This window comes from Salmo salar, chromosome ssa11, assembly GCF_905237065.1.
Source record: "Salmo salar chromosome ssa11, Ssal_v3.1, whole genome shotgun sequence".
Lineage (NCBI taxonomy): Eukaryota > Metazoa > Chordata > Actinopteri > Salmoniformes > Salmonidae > Salmo > Salmo salar.
The window spans coordinates 95,410,821-95,417,417 of record NC_059452.1 but is presented as its reverse complement, the minus strand read 5'-3'; the positions used below and the strand labels follow the sequence as shown (position 1 = coordinate 95,417,417).

The 6,597-nt window shown below is 46.3% G+C and overlaps 1 pseudogene; it reads right to left on the bottom strand.

Annotated features, from left to right (window-relative positions):
• Positions 1-218: 218 nt before the first annotated feature.
• LOC106563706 (ras-related protein Rab-38-like) lies at positions 219-3,948 on the bottom strand (annotated as a pseudogene).
• Positions 3,949-6,597: the final 2,649 nt, after the last annotated feature.

Genomic DNA, 6,597 nt, shown 5'->3' with positions numbered 1-6,597 from the left:
TGATTGGCCAACACAGAAAGGGTCCGGGGAGGGCATCTTAAAGTGGAACACTGCAATTTAATTTTAGGAAGCTGGTTCATGATTTCAAGTGGATGAAATCTGTCTAAAACTCAAACCGATTAAGCCTGCAGTAGGCATTCTGTCCAATCAGATTCAGACACATCTGAAGACAAACCCCTGGGCTAGTATGGTATTGATGTTATATCATTAGTATTTGGCTATAACAACAACCTTTCACAAAGCACTAGCTTCTCAGTTTCCTGGCTCTCTCTACAGTAGGGTTTACCAATGTTAGTGTTCTCCTACGCAATAAAACCAAAAATATACAAATTATGGACAGCTAGGAGACAGCTAGGAGACAAGCTAGGAGACAGCTAGGAGACAGCCAGGAGACAAGCTAGGAGACATCTAGGAGACAGCCAGGAGACAAGCTAGGGTGACAGCTAGGAGACAGCTAGGAGACAAGCTAGGAGACAGCTAGGAGACAAGCTAGGAGACAGCTTGGAGACAAGCTAGGAGACAGCTTGGAGACAGCTAGGGGACAGCTAGGAGACAAGCTAGGAGACAGCTAGGAGACAAACTAGGAGACAGCTTGGAGACAGCTAGGGGACAGCTAGGAGACAGCTAGGGGACAGCTAGGAGACAGCTAGGAGGCAGCTAGGGGACAGCTAAGAGACAGCTAGGAGACAGCTAGGGGACAGCTAGGAGACAGCTAGGAGGCAGCTAGGGGACAGCTATGAGACAGCTAGGAGGCAGCTAGGGGACAGCTAGGAGACAGCTAGGGGACAGCTAGGAGACAGGTAGGAGACAAGCTAGGAGACAGCTAGGAGACAAGCTAGGAGACAGCTTGGAGACAAGCTAGGAGACAGCTTGGAGACAGCTAGGGGGCAGCTAGGAGACAAGCTAGGAGACAGCTAGGAGACAAACTAGGAGACAGCTAGGGGACAGCTAGGGGACAGCTAGGAGACAGCTAGGGGACAGCTAGGAGACAGCTAGGAGGCAGCTAGGGGACAGCTAAGAGACAGCTAGGAGACAGCTAGGGGACAGCTAGGAGGCAGCTAGGAGACAGCTAGGAGGCAGCTAGGGGACAGCTAGGAGGCAGCTAGGGGACAGCTAGGAGACAGCTAGGGGACAGCTAGGAGGCAGCTAGGGGACAGCTAGGAGACAGCTAGGAGGCAGCTAGGAGACAAGCTAGGAGATAGCTAGGAGACAAGCTAGGAGACAGCTATGGGACAGCTAGGAGACAAGCTAGGAGACAGCTAGGAGACAAGCTAGGAGACAGCTTGGAGACAGCTAGGGGACAGCTAGGAGACAAGCTAGGAGACAGCTAGGAGACAAACTAGGAGACAGCTTGGAGACAGCTAGGGGACAGCTAGGGGACAGCTAGGAGACAGCTAGGAGGCAGCTAGGGGACAGCTAAGAGACAGCTAGGGGACAGCTAGGAGACAGCTAGGAGGCAGCTAGGGGACAGCTAGGAGACAGCTAGGAGACAGCTAGGAGACAGCTAGGGGACAGCTAGGAGACAGCTAGGAGGCAGCTAGGAGACAAGCTAGGAGACAGCTAGGAGACAAGCTAGGAGACAGCTTGGAGACAGCTACGGGACAGCTAGGAGACAGGCTAGGAGACAGCTAGGAGACAAGCTAGGAGACAGCTTGGAGACAGCTAGGGGACAGCTAGGAGACAAGCTAGGAGACAGCTAGGAGACAAACTAGGAGACAGCTTGGAGACAGCTAGGGACAGCTAGGAGACAGCTAGGGGACAGCTAGGAGACAGCTAGGAGGCAGCTAGGGGACAGCTAAGAGACAGCTAGGGGACAGCTAGGAGACAGCTAGGAGGCAGCTAGGGGACAGCTAGGAGACAGCTAGGAGACAGCTAGGAGAGAGCTAGGGGACAGCTAGGAGACAGCTAGGAGGCAGCTAGGAGACAAGCTAGGAGACAGCTAGGAGACAAGCTAGGAGACAGCTTGGAGACAGCTAGGGGACAGCTAGGAGACAAGCTAGGAGACAGCTAGGAGACAAGCTAGGAGACAGCTTGGAGACAGCTAGGGGACAGCTAGGAGACAGCTAGGGGACAGCTAGGAGACAGCTAGGAGACAGCTAGGGGACAGCTAGGAGGCAGCTAGGAGACAGAAGACAATAGATCTCAGATGGGGAGTAATCCCAGGTCAGATCTGCTCAGCATTTTAAATCCTTTTACATCAGACAGAAGGTTTCTTCTAATCTTTCATCATCTTTATCAATGTAAACTATCAGCTGGGTTGGCCCCAGTGACATATTCACCCAATCAGCCTTCACACTAAACTGAATAACTGGTTAGAGAGTAGCTGTGAGTGTTCCCTTTCTCTCAGGTTCAGTCTGTGAGGAGGGAACACACATTACACAGCCTGCTGGACCATTTTACATGTTCCTGTTCACATTCCCCTTGGCTAACTAGCCTGTGTTCTTCTCAAATGCCCGACGGCATGCTAGCATTTCATTCCAATTGATCGCATATATTTGTGATTACATTCGAATGAGTTAAGTTAACCCAAGCTGACAATCAAATCCTGTTGTCAAATGTGTGTGTGTTTTTTATAAGAAATAGAGACCATTGTAGAAAGTGATCTTCCAGCCAGGGAGCTCCCCAGCAGTCTGAAATGTGTTTAGATTAGAATATTAATATACTGAGGCTAGTCTGTCTCACACACAGACACACACAGACACACACAGACACACACACCATTTAAGTGTATCTTAGCCATTGCAAAGATACCCTCTAGAGCAGCCCACAGATGGCAGTTGTGAGAGACTAGGAGAACTACAGTAAGCAAGCTGAAGCGTTTCCCTATCTGTGTCATTATCTTCCTCCCTTACCTTGGCTGAGGTCTCAAACCAGCCCACAAATCCTTTTGCCCACAGAATATGTCCAGTTTGAGCTGCTGGGAGCAGACTTGGTCAGACTTGTTGGCCAGCACCATAGCTGGGACAGGTTTGCCATGACTGAGGGTGACCTTAGTGTCCAGGTCTTCCTTCCACTTGAGCACTGCATCAACTGTGGAGGCGTGGGTCACGTCAAACCCTCCCAGAGCTCCAACAGCCTCCCGGTAACACACACGGGTCATGTTCCCATATCTTTCTGGTCCTGGGACAAACAAATACATGAACAGCACACATCAGGGTCAGACCGGCATACAGCACTGATCTAGCGTATACTGTAATTATATGTACTTATAATCTAATTATATTGCGTTATGATTTGGCACATCCCAAAAACAGCAGAAAAGGTCAAGTTTTCATAGTACAGACACACACACATACAGAGAGCGAGAGAGTAACTGTTGTGCTCATATGGCTCTAATGAGCATGAGACCAGGTGAACCCTGTCATTGTCTGTCAGTGTATCAGTGTTTTGTTACTTGTCATGTTTTTTTGTAGACCCCAGGAAGAATAGCTGCTGCCTCTGCTAAAGCTAATGGGGCCCCTAATAAACAAAGAGACAAGACACATATTCCTCCACAGCACACATGAAATTCTGTAGGGAGAAATACTGTACACTGGTGATTATGATGATACATGTAACACAGGCTATCTATGGACAAGACAAAATATAATTATCAAAAGTGTGCTAATTCATTGATATTGAGTTGTTAAAAAAATAAACTTGAATAAAGTCTGATGTAGACTGATTGTCTGCAGTTTTGTCCAAACCACTGGTGTTACAATGAATTGATAATATATCAAGTAATATCAAAGTAAAATGAAGTGGTTTTACATACTGGCAATGTCCCAAAGCTGTAGTCTTATAACGGTGTCACTGTCCCAGTGCAGAACCTTCAGCGCAAAGTCAACATCAATAGTTGCGCGATAATGTTGAGAAAAGATCTGATGGACATAACTGTTGATGACTGACCTTTTTTCTGACCCCAAGGTCCGCTATAACGAGAAGTTTTAACAAATGCTCCTGCTGCATAGTCTGAGTTTGTACAACAGCCCATTCAAAACTCACACTGCTGTCTGATCGAATATTTGCCGGTATTGATGGCACATGGAAAACATATTACGATTTAGTTTTAATTCCATTCCAACTAGAGCCTGAAATTCTTTCAAATGTTTCCATACAGAACTTTTAAGGTTCACTGTGCACCTTAACATATGAGGATGTTAAGGATGGAGTCAAGGAAATTATGTTATCCAACTTGATTCCATAGTCCATACATGAAAGGTCAAATTTTCATTTTATAAACTTGTATGTTCTCGTCAAAATATATACAGTACCAGTCAAAAGTGCGGACACACCTACTCATTCCAGATTTTTTCTTTATTTCTACTCGAGATACGTTATCAGAGTCGGTACAGCCACCCAGTTTCTTCACACATCGCGCCGACAGAAACAAACATCTCTCTGGTAAGAAGAAGGGCGGGGGTGTATGCCTTATGATTAACGAGTTGTGGTGTGATCATAACAACATACAGGAACTCAAGTCCTTTTGTTCACCTGACCTAGAATTCCTTACGATCAAATGCCGGCCACATTATCATCCAAGAGAATTCTCTTCGATTATAATCACAGCCGTCTATATCCCCCCCAAGCAGACACCTCGACAACCCTGAAAGAACTTTATTGGACTCTATGTAAACTGGAAACCACATATCCTGAGGCTGCATTTATTGTAGCTGGGGATTTTAACAAGGCTAATCTGAAAACAAGGCTCCCTAAATTTTATCATCATATCAAATGCGCGACCCGGTCTGGCAAAACTCTGGATCATTACTACTCTAATATCCGCAACGCATACAAAGCCCTCCCTCGCCCTCCTTTTGGCAAATCTGACCACGACTCCATTTTGTTGCTCCCAGCCTATAGACAGAAACTAAAACAGGAAACGCCGTGCTCAGGTCTGTTCAATGCTGGTCCGACCGATCTGATTCCACGCTTCAAGATTGCTTCGATCACGTGGACTGGGATATGTCCCGGATAGCATCAGAAAATAACATTGATGTATATGCTGATTCGGTGAACGAGTTTATAAGCAAATGCATCAGTGATGTGGTACCCACGGTGACTATTTAATCCTTCCCCAACCAGAAACCGTGGATTGATGGCAGCATTTGCGCAAAACTGAAAGCGCGAACCACTGCTTTTAATCATGGCAAGGTGACCGGGAACATGACCGAATACAAGGCAATCAAACAAGCTAAGCGTCAGTATAGAGACAAAGTAGAGTAGCAATTCAACGGCTCAGACACGAAACGTATGTGGCAGAGTCTACAGTCAATCACGGACTACAAAAAGAAAAAGAGCCCCGTCGCGGACACCGATGTCTTGCTCCCAGACAAACTAAACAACTTCTTTGCTCGCTTTGAGGACAATACAGTGCCACTGACACGGCCCGCTACCAAAACCTGCGGGCTCTCCTTCACCGATGCCAACGTGAGCAAAACATTTAAATGTATTAACCCTCGCAAGGCTGCCAGCCCAGACGGCATCCCTAGCCGTGTCCTCAGAGCATGCGCAGACCAGCTGGCTGGTGTGTTTACGGACATATTCAATCAATCCCTATCCCAGTCTGCTGTTCCCACATGCTTCAAGAGGGCCACCATTGTTCCTACTCCCAAGAAAGCTAAGGTAACTGAGCTAACCTGTTAGGGCTAGGGGGCAGTATTGACACGGCTGGATAAAAAACATACCCGATTTAATCTGGTTACCACTCCTACCCAGTAACTAGAATATGCATATACTTATTACATATGGATAGAAAACACCCTAAATTTTCTAAAACTGTTTGAATGGTGTCTGTGAGTATAACAGAACTCAAATGGCAGGTCAAAACCTGAGAGATTCCTTTACAGGAAGTGGCCTGTCTGACCATTTCTTGAACTTCTTTTCCATCTCTATCATTTACTAAGGATCTCTGCTCTAACGTGACACTTCCCACGTCGTCCATAGGCGCTCAGAGCCCGGGAAAAAACAGAATGTCGTCATTCCAGCCCCAGGCTGAAACACATTATCGCCTTTCTCAAGTGGCCGATCAAGGGACACTGGGCTTAGGCGCGTGACCCGACCGCCCCGCCTTTGGGATTTTTTTCCTCTGTTTGCCGAAAAGGAGATTCCCTGTCGGAATATTATCGCTTTTCTACGAGAAAAATGTCGTAAAAATTGATTTTAAACAGCGGTTGACATGCTTCGAAGTACGGTAATGGAATATTTAGAATTTTATTGTCACGAATTGCGCCATGCGCGCGACACTTCTTTACTATTTCGGATAGTGTCTGGAACGCACTAACAAAACGCCGCTATTCGGATATAACGATGGATTATTTTGGACCAAACCAACATTTGTTATTGAAGTAGCAGTCCTGGGAGTGCATTCTGACGAAGACAACAAAAGGTAATCAAACTTTTATTATAGTAAATATGATTATGGTGAGTGCTAAACTTGCCGGGTGTCTAAATAGCGAGCCCGTGATGCCTGGGCTATGTACTTAGAATATTGCAAAATGTGCTTTCACCAAAAAGCTATTTTAAAATCGGACATATCGAGTGCATAGAGGAGGTCTGTATCTATAATTCTTAAAATAATTGTTATGCTTTTTGTGAACGTTTATCGTGAGTAATTTA